The sequence below is a fragment of the Melospiza melodia genome, chromosome 1, assembly GCF_035770615.1.
Source record: "Melospiza melodia melodia isolate bMelMel2 chromosome 1, bMelMel2.pri, whole genome shotgun sequence".
In the NCBI taxonomy this organism is placed as follows: Eukaryota; Metazoa; Chordata; class Aves; order Passeriformes; family Passerellidae; genus Melospiza; species Melospiza melodia.
This window is the reverse complement of record NC_086194.1, coordinates 141,376,234-141,389,498: the sequence shown is the minus strand read 5'-3', so window position 1 is coordinate 141,389,498 and position 13,265 is coordinate 141,376,234.

Sequence of the window (13,265 nt, the reverse complement as noted above, 5' to 3'; positions counted from 1 at the left end):
GTAAAAATAACTGATTAAAAAAGAGTAAGGAAAATGAAAGAATTTTCTGGATGGAACAGAAGCTAAACAAGAATGTCATGAGTAGTTTTATGCTAACCAGAACTGAAGCAGGGAAAGCTACAGCTGTGACAGCTCAAAGCTGAGATAGGACCCATTTGAAAGTATTCAATAACTAAAAAGCAAGGATCTGCAGAAGACATGGAGAGAGAGAAAGAAGAATGAGGGACCTTGCTATTAGGAGCTGTAGCTATAGGTGTCCTGGAGACAGGGACCATCCATCAACAACTTGCTGACAGGGTAGAGGAACAAGAGTTTTTTCCATTCAGCCTGTTCCATACTGAAGGCACTTTGCACTTCTCATTGCAAAAAGTGACTTATATGAGATAGCAGGAATAATTTGGACCCAGTCAGAAAGTATCTAAGAAATAGAACTTTACATCCCAGTGCCAAAAAAAATACTGGAACCTTTGGTAGGAGACACATCTGAGGAACTGCCAGTAACTGGGGTTGGGGTATGTCCCTGAGGATCATTTCTGCAATTTTTTTTAATATAAACCCTTCAAATGCTGGGTATTAAACACTTCTCTCAGACGGGCACTCTTCAGGGCAGGAAAGTATTCAACTGAAATGGCCAGATATGTCAAAACATGTTTTATTACCCTGTAATGAATGGTATAGGTGAAGTGGACCAAAGAGAAGAAAAGAATTACACAGCAAAATAGGCACTTACTGTACTATGAGCAGCTGTATGGTTTGGGAGCTTATATAAATTATAGTGTATTGGATTTCAGACAAGGTCACCAGATTTACCCAGCACAAGACTGATGAATTCAAAAGGAAATGAGAAATATTACTGCAGAACAAAAAGAACTTCAATCCATCCTGTACAGTCCTTCCCTTTGTGTACTGCTGGTTGTGTTACTAGTTTATTCAGGGAATTTCAAGGCAGCGAGTGAGGTGCCACACTGCCATTGAAAGTGCCTCCCTTTTACAATACAAACCTTAACAACAACTGAGGCTTTATTTAAAAAAAAACCCTTTTTTACTTTTTTTTTTTATCTCCCTGGTTTCTGGTTGCATCATCTTGATTTGATTGTATTACAGCATCTGCTTTCAAACTTGTTTTCTTAGTCCATGAAAGGAAAGGCACTGAAATTACACAAATGGAAACTGCAGGTAGTTTTTCCAGTTTTCAATTCTTTTGTGCTTGGCCTGGACAGACATAATAAACACCTTGCAAGAAGCAATGGGCTGGACAGAACTTTCTTGTTTGATTCACAAGGCATCATTTAGAGTTATGAGAAACTAAGAAAGGAGAAAGGGCTCTGATCAGTTGTTTCCTTTTTTCCTTTCTTTTTTTGTTAATATATATTAACAATGAAGGTACTGAGTTTCACAGTCTGAAGAATCCAATAACTTAAATAAGATCAACAAAGTAACTAAGATAACTGTGAAAACTGTCCAAAACATGAAAAAAAAAAAAAAAAAAGGATGAGTAGTAGAGAAATGCTTCATATAGCTCATTATGTTTCTGAGTTTTTAATGGACAGTTATAGTTCAGAGCTAGGACAATTGAAACAAATGGAGTATCTTAAGCAAAGGAGTAGCTGTCAAACCCACTGTTGGGTTTGTGTGTTCCTAACTCATTTATGCATGTCGCTTTACAGGTAATAATAGATAGCATCAATGTTCACAAACAAAAGGCATAGGTGCCTACTCCATTTTATAGAAGACTTATGTGCAAACTGGGAATTTTTCAGATTTTCTGGACACTTTTATGAGATTTCTGAGTCCTTTCCAAGCCTTGAGATCCAAAAGGGAATTATTTAGGTATCAGGAGTCTCCTCCAGCAGGAAAGCAGCTCGGTACATGTGTGTTGGATGTTCAATAGTCCATGAACAGGAGATGCCATTCCTCTGAATCTCAAAGGCAGCTCTCCCCTTTACCTTAGCCTGTGAAGCACCCTGGCCAGAGACACAGCTGCTCACAGAACCAAAGGCAGACAGTAATTGCCATTTTTGATACACTAGGAAGTGACAGAAGGTTGCAGGGCTTGTCAGCCTTCCTTGGTGAGCCAGCAAACACTGCGGTGCTCGACAGCCCTGCTTGCAGCTTAAAGCTGAGAGCAAATCCCAAGGTGCTGCAGGGGCTGCCTGGCTCCGCTCTTGAGTGGCATCTCCGGCGATGCCAGTGGGCACTCAGCGCAGGAAACGCTCTGCGCCTCACCGCATCTTCCCCCAGAGAGCAAGGCGTGGAGCCTCATGGAAATAATGCTTTTGGAGATTACTTTTATAGCAGGAATCTGTTCTGATCAAACTAAATTTTTGCTTCATGAAATATTAATTCACAGAGGGATTCCATTTTTTCTCAAAACTTTCAGTCAACATACTGCATATGCTTCAAAGGTGACCTTACAGAAATATTTTGGTACTCTGTTGTAAATGACCTAACCTGCTACTTCTTGGTCACTTTAATGAAACTTAATGAGAATATCTCTTCACCTATAACTGGTCACACAAAGCTGTCTGTTGGGATATATAATATAACTTATTTGGGCATGCAGAATTTACATGGAAAGAAGGAGGTTCTTGCCTTTTTATCTGCTCTGCTAAATCACAAAACCACTATTAAACTGCAAAAGGTTAATGAAGTCCAGATTTGTCTGTCAGGTTCCAAAGTGGGAAAAATGTCAATTGCTGTTACTTAAAAATGTCATTAGCACATCCGTTTAATTATGTATGAGAGACATGGTTACCACAGAGACTCTTGTGCCATGTAAGCAAAGGAACATTTTTTAGAAGTGAGGCTGGAAGTCCCTGACTTACACCCTTCCCACTCTTGCTGCCCCAGCTCTGTACATGCATGCAAGCACATATATGTACATTATGGTCTTTACTGGGGAGTCTGAGTAAGGAGGATATATGTGAGAAAAGAAAAAATATGTTTGGAAAAGGGATGTTCAAAGCTTGTGGCTGGAAATGGCAGTTCCTCACAATTTTGTATCCACTCTCAGAACAGAATGTGGGAAAATATGAAATCATGGGACTAAAGAGAAAAATACCTACCTTCTTGATCCAGCTAATGTTCTTTCAGATTTATCCAGCTCAATACACGTGGGTGGCCGGTACTGTTTCCATGCAAGACTGCTCATTGTGCATAACAGCATTAGGGCTGCAGCTGGCGATGGGTGTTCTGCTGGGGCTTGAGTGTCTTACATTTGCCCAAAACAGGAGGGCTACATTTCTGGCTGATGGGACATCTTGCCAGCAGACAGATTTTGATTGTTAAAGTTATCTTCCTTACCACAGGAAAAGCAATGACTTCAGATAACAAGATAAAACCACAGAACAGTGTGTTACCCTTGCTTTGGAAAGAAATCTACTTATTCAACATTTTTGAGCTTCAGAAGTCTTCAATGCTTTTTTAAGATAATCCTTTGCCAATTTTCAGGTTTTCACTATTGATCTGTTCTCCTCACTGTACCAAGAGGAATTATAGAATAGAGTTGAAAGGGACCCTAAAGTATCATCAAAATCCATCTCCTGGCCCCGCACAGGACAGCCCCAAAGTCACATCATGTACCTGAGAGCATTATCCAAATACTTACCAAACTCTGTCAGCTTGGTGCTGTGACCACTTCCCTGGGGAGCCTGTTTTAATCCCCAAACATCTTCTGGGTGAAGAACCTTTCTTTTCCTAATATCCAACCTAAACCTCCCCTGACACAACTTCAGGGCATTCCCATGGTCCTGTCCCTGCTCACCACAGAGAACAGATCAGTGCCTGCCCCTCCTCTTCCCCTCATGAGGGAGTTGCAAACTGTAATGATGTCTCCCCTCAGTCTCTTCATTTCCAGGCTAAAAAAGCCAGATGAGTGACCTCATCTGTTCTCATACAGCTTCTCCTCAAGACCTTTCACCATCTTTGTAGTAGTAATTTCTTGAAAAATTTCTAGCAAAACAAGAAATCCCTCCTGTACTTAGGCAAAATCTGCAGACTTTAAACTGTATCTAAGTTAAAATATAAATATATATGTGAGAAGTCTATAGAAGTCTTTCTTGAAATGCCAGATCCAAATCTGGACTCTGACTTCTGTCCTAGCTCCAGATGGCGTTTCCCAGTATAACTCTGTTTTCAGTTGCTTTTACTTTTGTCAAACTTGAATGGAGCTGAAAACGTAAATCACCTAGCCCATGTGCTATTCAACAGTACCACAATGATGGCAGGATTTTTTGGGTTGTGACATCTGTGTAGAATCAGGTCTGCTGCTTGGTGCTGTGGTTGCTGTCAGCTCTGTGAGTCGCTGGGATGCTGCTGGTGGTGCAGGGGAGCCCCCTCCCTGAAGCTGACTCCTGTACTATGGTTTACACACATTCCAAATGTATTTTCTGGAACTGGCAGCGAGTGCAGCCCTGCTGCAAAGATAGTCAATCTGCAGCTCCTGTATGGTGCAGCTTGGAAACAGTCCTGATGCAACTCTGGCACCGCAGCAGTGCTGCCTGGCCGTGCTTGTGCAAGGATGCTGCTCTGCTCTGAGCCTTGCCTGCAGCCACAGCACAGCGCCCTGGCTGCAGGGGGGAATCAATCCCTCATCACCATCCTTTGCCCCTGGGGTAGCTCCAGTCCAGAAGTAGCCCACAAAAGGGTGCCCCATGCCCTGTAGGGTTAGGAAAGTTGGTTACAGCTGTTGGTTAGTGAGAGTAATGTACCCAGAGAGTCATAGTTTTCACCCAAGGAAAATAATTTTTCACTTCAGATTTTTACTTACATTGAATCACGTACAGTAATTTTTTAACAGACTAAATATTGAAACAGCTCAAAAGGCTGCCTTCTTATGGAGGAGGAGGTGCTTTCTTCCAAAGGTTATTTCTTTTTACTCCACTGAAGAATGGTCACAGAAATCTACTATTTCTCTGTCTAATCTCTCTGTTTAGAAAACCTGGCTGACATTAGGGTCAGGCTATTCTTCAGTGGCAGCTGGCTTGCATAATCACCGTGTCATACTACCTGGCTCATTTTCTGTTGGTGACTGAAAAGCCTGGAGAAGGTAATTGGAGTTGACCATCGGAACATTTTCATTGTATCTGAAGTGAGCCATTACAGCTTTGCTATTGAATATACTTGTCTCATCTCACTATGCTACAAAAAATCATATTTGCCTGGGGTTTTTTTTTTCTCTTCCAAGTGCTAGCTTTTCCACTTTTTGATTATGTTTTTCTATGGACAAATTTAATGGAATGTGATACCACAGTGTAGAATAGTGTCATGTTGTTTTAATGGCCTCTGGCTCCCAGCTCTTCCCACCCAACATTGCGTTATCTTTTATTGGTAAATGACACACTCATGAAAAATCAGTATTTTATCCTCTGAAGCAAATTTAATGGTGTGTCTACAAGAGAATTTTGTTCTCAATCAGAATAATGTAATCTTTGAGGCCCTAGATTTTCATGACTTCAAAATATTTTTGTCAAAATGGGTTTTCAGTCTGAAAGATCAATATTGGGAGCAGATAAATGTCTTAGGCAAAGTGGGGAAGAACACCAGTTGCATGAATACCAGATTTCACTGAAAAAGGCATGGGTAATAAGTACCAGATCCTCTTTCCTCCCCCTCAGTAATAAAGCATTTTGTACTGCTTAATAGCAAATCTCACACCCGTGCAAAACAAACACCATATACCTTGATTCGGTGACGAATAAAATTAATTGTATGCCGTTAGTTAAAAGCACTAATTCAGGCTTTTAGTGTTCCAGGGTTTTATTTCTTGTCTTCTCTAGAAAAATTCATTTGAATGGGATTGCACATTGAGGGCAGAAATAATGACTTGCGTTATTCTCATTGTTCTGTTTATTCTCACTTCTTGTATTTTCTGAGAAATCTACATCACACACTAATGACAGCAGCTCCTTTTCAATAAGAAACAGACCTTTTGAGAATTCATAGTTAAAGCATACAAAGGAACAGTGTGTTGAGAGTTTTCTTTCCATCTTCAGTTTTGCTATATTTATCTTCTCAAATCCTTTGTATATCAACAAAGCAGAAGTAAAATTTACTAAAATAGGCCTTTCACTTTATCAACTTAACCGGTATATGATAACATGCATAGGTTGGGTGTGAGTCCATTTCTTTCTTTCAGTGCTCCTGTTTGGGGAAGAAAATGTTCCTTCTTTGGGTAATAACTATTTTGAGCTCTGGCACAGAACTCAGATTCTTAAGAGATCATTTATATTACAAAGGCTCACTCTGTACTTCCTCAGTGCTTAGAGGCACATTTCAGCTTCCAAACCAAAATCTTTTTATGGTTTTTTAAAACAAATTAGGGGTTTTACTTAGGGTTTTTAAAAAGAAGAAAAATCACGTATGAAAGCCAAATTAATATACTAGTCTTTCTAAAACAGAGAGAAAGTTCTTCCATTCTTCTCTACTTTTCCAACAGTTCTCTGAAATATATTTGACCCTCACATAGTGTCTCTGTAAAAGAGATTGTATTTCTTAAAGCCAAATGGGAAAATGATTCATAACATCCTATTCAAGATGACAACTGGGCTGATGGTCTAGCTAACTACATATCTATTTCCAAATGTACTAAATTTAAATGGATGTAATCACAGTTTTTAGTACATACATGATATTGCATGACAGCCAGACAGATTAGATACATTCTTGCCATAGAAGAGTCCAGTGCACAAGGCAGTGTTTATTCACACAGCTCAGACCACCCCATTCAGCCTTTTTGCATAGATGCTCAGTTCACTTGTAGGCCAGAGACTGTTTTCAATAGGGCTGATGAAAAATGCACTCAAAAAATAAGGGTGCAACATGGCAAATGCCCTGCCTTGTTATGAAAGGGATTTCTATCCTGATGTCTGAAAGCAGCATTTTGGTCTTTGGTATTGATTTGGTAAATTTTCAAGTATTCTATTTGACCTTTCATAAAAAGATGTATTGCTCTGTTTGAGCTGATATGTTATCAAGGTGGAAAACTGTTTGTCCTTCTTAAATAACCAAAGGAAAGAATGAACCTCCTGTATTGCAGATAAATATAGTTCAATGAGACAGGAATAGGAGGAAGAGAATCTCTTTGGAAGTATTTTAAGACATCCTTTCTTTTCCATTATTAGTGCTTGATTCCTGCCATTTTTCTTGACTTAAATAATTAATTTACATCCAGTTTGGTGCTTTGAGTCATGTTTATAAACTTTAGTCTTCATGCTGCTATGTGCTTTCAGGTTTTGAGAAAGGCACTTGGCTCTCTCTGTCCTGGATGAGCTGTGTGAGAAATGTTTGCAACTGCCCCTGACAGAGCAAGCCCAGCTGCTCTGCAGGATGTGACTGCAGGTAGAGGAAGGGCAAAGTAAGAACAGAACCAGAAAAGGAGAATAAACCACCCAGAAGCTATTTCATATTATCCTGGGGAAAGGTGATTAGGGAGGAAGCTGAGATGCTACAGGAGCCCTTTCAGGAGAATCAGATCAATAGGAGTGATGGGTAACTTGTCTCCAAATTATATTTAGGGAAAGAGAAATGGCAGAGATGGATTTAGCAAAAAAAAAACCAAAAAACAAAAAAAAAAAAAAAAAACCAAAAAAAACCAAAAAAAAACCAAAAAAAAACAACTTTTTGAGCAAATTTAGCCCATCTAATTAAGCTCAACAATCACTTCACAGGTTTGATTTTGCCCTCCATTATTCTGGTTAATAGTTTCTTACTTCTTCCATTCGGGTCAGCATGATTGAATCTTTGTGTGGACCTGGATGGCCCAAGCATGTGAAATTTCAATAATTTTGTATTTGTGCGTGGAAATACAGAACCATTTTACCAACCAAGAGACAGCTACTAGTAGAAATATCCAGATGTTATGCAACAAATTTAAAACAATGAATATCTTTTCTCTTGCATTGACATACACTTGTGGCCATTTCTCAGGAGTGTTTTAAGTAATGTAAAAACCTGTGTGTTCTTCTGGGAAAATCTTTCCCCCTGTTTTAATTTTCTATGCCTATTGTCTAAGTAGCTTCTACCTACTGTTCTCACGCATCTAAAAGACTCTATGTGTGCAAGCCAGGTAGCTACTGGGGCAAACCAGCACAGGAGAGACACCAGCAGATCCCACTAGAAAAGGCTCTGTACTTCCAGCTGAACCAGGCTTAAAGAGGTGTGAGTTATGTTTCTAATTTTATTGCTTTATTGACTTCCACTTGGGAGCTGTCAGTCAGAGCCACAGTGCCTAAAAGCCAGCAGAGGCTTCATGTTGATCAGAGAACCCTCTCAAAGCATCTGCCCAAGGAGATGGAAAACTGAACCTCTGTCAGGTAAAGAAATGAACTGCTGGCATGCACGAGGCATTGTAAAACCCCTGCCTTAGAAATGTGTTACTGGTTTAACCCCAGCTTGCAACCAAGTACCATGCTGCCCCACACTCACTTTCCCCTGGTGGGATGGGGAGAGAATCATGGAATTGTGGAATCATAGGATGTTAATTTAAGGGATCAGAATGGACCTTAAAGATCACCTAGACCCAAATCCTTGCTGAGGGCAGGGACACCTCCAAATAGACCAGGCTGCTAAAGATCCTACCAACCTGGCTTTGCACACTGCCAGGTTGGGGCATCCACACCTGTTTCAGTATCTTACCATCCTCGCAGCAAAAAATTTCTTCTTAATATCCAGCCAGAATTTGATAAGTAAAAGTGGACAAACTCATGGTTGATAAAAAAGTGCTATAATACATGAAATAAAGTAAAAATAATAATGAAGTGAAAATAATAACAATAATAAATAAAATGAAAAAGAGGAAGGGAGAGAGGGAGAGGAGTAAAAGTGAAAGACCAGTGATGCACAATACCGTTGCTTCACCAGTTGCTGACTGGTATCCAGCCTGTTCCTGAGCAGCAATCTGCAGCTCCCAGTCCACTCCCCCAGTTTAAACACTGAGCACGACGTGCTATGGGATGGAACATCCCTTGGCTAGTTCAGGAATACAGCTTTCCTGGCTGTATTCCCTCTCAGATTCTTGTGCACCTGCTAACTGGCAGAACCTGGGAAATTTGAAAGTCCTTGACTACTGAGCAACAACCAAAACATCAGTGCATTGCCAATATTGTTCTCTTACTAAATGCAAAACATAGCCCTGTACAAACTACTAAAAAGAAAATGGACTCTATCCGAGTGAAAACTAGGACAGTGGGAAACACAAGCAGACACCTTTGTGTGAGAGATTGATGCAGCTGTAAATGTGTCACTGCTACACCATCTGCACATCACTCATAACTGTTTTAACTGGGGAGAAGTTTGGAAATAAAACTCTTCATACAAATAATAAATAAAAGGCCTCTCTCATTTTCTTACTTCTCTCATTGCTTGGGTCCTCCAAAGTTCTGCTAATATTACATTCCAGGAGCAAAAGGGACAGGGGGGTTTCCCTTCTAATACAGAAATTTTTTTGAGAGGTAAATGCTCCCATTTTTTGTAAGGATTTTGATATGTGAGGGGTTTCCTTTCAATGTTTATTTACTGGTAGCTTGAATCACTTATGTCTCAGTTTTGGATCATTTTATGAAATTAATTAAATTTAAAAGGTCATCTGAATCACAAGGCTGTAATCTAGAATTTCAGATGTGCAAATTCTAAAAATGTTTTAGAAATCTGTTTGGTGGGGGTTTTTTGGTTTTTTTTTTTTTTTGGTTGCTTGCTTTCACACTTGGCTTTGTTTTGTTCAGCGCAGATGTAGTGCAGGTGGATGCTTTGCAAATGTCTCTATGTCTCTATGGTATTTGGGAAGGTATCTAAACACTGGCCAATGCAAATTCATCTTTTAAGTTTACAGAGCATAAAATGCTGTTTAGCTCACAGTGCAACTGAGGAAACATTTCAAAAGGGAAAGGAAAACACCATAGGGGAAAACAAGTATTTTCCTGTAGCAGGTGTGCTCCAAACCAGTAGGTGTTGCTGTAATATACCTGGACCTTATCTGAGTATTGATATCAGGCCAAGATGAGTATTTGGGACTGTGATCTAAAGCAACATGACACTTGACACTATTTCTCAAAGACCAATGCTTACCTATTTTCTTTGAAACCCACCAACATCCACTTTGTTCTGCTGTTTGGATGGTCCATCTGTGATTCCAGCTCACGCACTGGTAACAGAGAAAATGCATAACCTGTGCAGCAGGTGAACACAAACTCTTCTCTGCATCATCCACACAAATAAAACATAGCACAAACTACCTCAAGTTAGATACATCCTTGAAACATCAAGGTCAGCAGAGATTGCTTTGTGCTTCATGTAGCATCAGTGGAGAGGAACAATCATTGCAGGAGGTCACTCTGGTCTTCACATCTGAATGCTCTGCAGAAATTCTTGTCTCTCCTGCTTGCCAGGCTCTCCATTGTCAGTAACTTAGCTCCACCTTCCAAGAGATGTTGCTTAAAGCGTTTGGAGGCAAACCTGATCACAAAACCTGAGGCATTGCTGTGAGTGGGAATACCAGTAAGAGTTTTTTGAAATATTCATTCTATTTTCTGTGGCTGAAGCCTGATGTTTATTTCTAAGTAAGAGGAAAAGATTGGAATTACTACCCCTTTATTTCCAGTAGGTGTTCTCTTCTCTTAAAAAGTCCTTTCACACTGCTCTGTTTCTGAATTCATTGGAAATTATCATTTGGGGTACTTCTACAGAAGAAAGAGAAGAATAAGGTGTTAACTATAACACATTAAAATGTAGATATACTAGATACCTGCTTCACTCAAATGGGAATTATATATTCCCTCAATTATAGCTGTATGAGAAGACACAGGCCACATCTGTTTCTATTTACATCACTTTTCTACTACAGATCATTTGATTAAGTGGGGTTTTGTGTAAAAACCTCTTCTTGAACCATTAAGAGGGAGGTATTAATGGCTTCTTTGGTACATTGAACTTTTTGTTGTGTGCTTTTCATGGTGCCCATGCTAGGGGGGCAAGGTGGCAGAGGCTTTGATAGATATGGCTATCTCCATGCACCCAGCAACAGGACTGAGCACATATTCCCAGCAGGCACACGTAGAGCACAAGCACACATTACACAAGTGCACATATACACAGCCACAGACAGAATACACACTGAATTGTGGCTGTGCTCCACACACAAGGCTCTGCCCAGCCCTGTGTGCCAGGGAAGGGTGGCAGAGCAGTGTGTGAGAGGCAGGAACTGCAGCAAAGGCGGATGAAGGGAAAATTTCAAGGATTGGAGTGCGAGCTGTGGTGAGTCTTCAAGACTGATAGTCCATCTTCATCTATGCTGTCATCCATTTTCTTTAAATAATCAGCCACTGGCTTTTTAGCTTCCATTTGTCCAGTCATCACTCTGCCAAGAATTTCAATATATTATAAGTTTCATGCACCACATGAAGTAGAACTGATAGATTAATGAAAAAATTGTTTGGGAGACTGTTGACTGAACAACAATCTAATTAGCCTATACTTGCCTTCTTATTATTCATTGCTTATATATGATCCAACAACTGAAAATGTGGTGTAGATAACTATTTTAAGAAGGAAAACTTCATGCTTTTAATCATGATTACTAACAGCAAGAAATTATTTTATCATTCAACTTTTGTTGAAGCCGAAGTAATTTGATTTTTAACAACAGTTTTCTGTAACAACACCTGCTGCTGCAGGTGTTGAAGCTCTGCCCACATCAGAAGCATTGTCTTTTCTTTCAGTTCTGGTGTATGAGAAAAGGAAATCTGCTTTCCATCATTGCCACATGAAATACTTGCAGTCATAGCTCCAGTGATAAGGCAACATCAAGTGACTTTTTAAGTGACTAATGACAAAACAGAAGTGCTTTGATTAAATCCAGCTTTGATTAAGCACTTGAATAGTCACTATGATCAATTTATGAATAATCCAGGGATCAAAGAGAATCATGAATATGCCTGGTCTAACCCTTCCAAGTAACAAATATGTCAGTATAAAGCAGGATCAGGAACAATTTGTGAACAGAGAAGTGTTAAATCTGTCAGTTAACTGGTCATAGTGAGTAATGTGACCAGCTCTGACAGCAGAGAAGAGACCGAGCACTTTCAAAATAGAAAAATCCTCTCTTTTTTTTTCTGGCAGGTTCCAAGAGAAATCTGAGAGAGCTGCATCAAATAGCAGAGTTGAAGCAACCCCATGATGAATATACCATTAGTGCTGCAACACTGGCAGCCTGAGAAATTACTGAGCAGAGGTAGCAAGGGTTCAGCTCCAGGGCAGAGCTGCCAGGCAAGTCTTCCTGAGCAGACCCACGATGGCTCTGACAGGTCTTGGGTCTGCCTCTGAGCCTGGGGAGCACAGCCTGAGGCTTTTGGAGCTTTCCTTGGCTTCACCTGCGCTTCACTCAGCCTTCCTCAGTGTAGTCTTTCTTCCCCATGCTCTTCCTCCAACAATAGCTGTATTTCAGGAGAAATGACTAATCATGAAACTGCTATGTAAGGGCTGAATTTCCTTCCATAAAACCCCCAGACATATCCATTCCATGTGGCAGTACAGGACGCCCAATGCAGAGAATCATGGACAGAGCAGACAAAGGCAGAAGAATTGAGGAATTTCTTACTTCAGAGTTAATTTTCAAATGCCTCCGTGCATCTGAACTACCCACAAACAACATTGTCAATTTTTCTTTTTTCTTTTTTTTTTTTTTTTTTTTTTTTTTGTAAAATACTCCACTCTTACTCCAAATGGAAATTTAAAACCAATTAAAGAAAAATGCAGCACCAACAACAATCACCAGATCATCCCCAAAAAATAACAACAATTGCAGCTGAAATCCTCTGTGAAGCAACTTTTACCCCAGAAAGGGAGGAGAGCCAGAGACATCACAAAGGCCATTAGGACATAGTTTCTGGCATATGCAAGCATGCAAATAACAGCTCATGAGGTCTGAAATTGCCAGCAGGTATCTCTGGATGATATCAGACACGACTGAATGCATAATACTTCCGGATGAAAGCATATTACTGCAGAATATGTTCCAAGATAGATCCCTGCCAGGACTTTGAAATTACTTACCACTAGAAATGTTGTAAGTATTCAGTTGCTGAAACAAAAGCCTCAGCTCAGATGTCTAAAATGCTTTTGGGAAGTGCAACCCTATGAGGTTAGGAAGCAAAAGTAAATCACTGGTCAGCAGATATAAACAGGTCGCTTTGGATTGTGCCAGGACAATTTTACTGCTCCATTGCAAACCTGGGATGAGCTCTTAGTTTTTATGGTAGCTTTTGCCTTTTCAA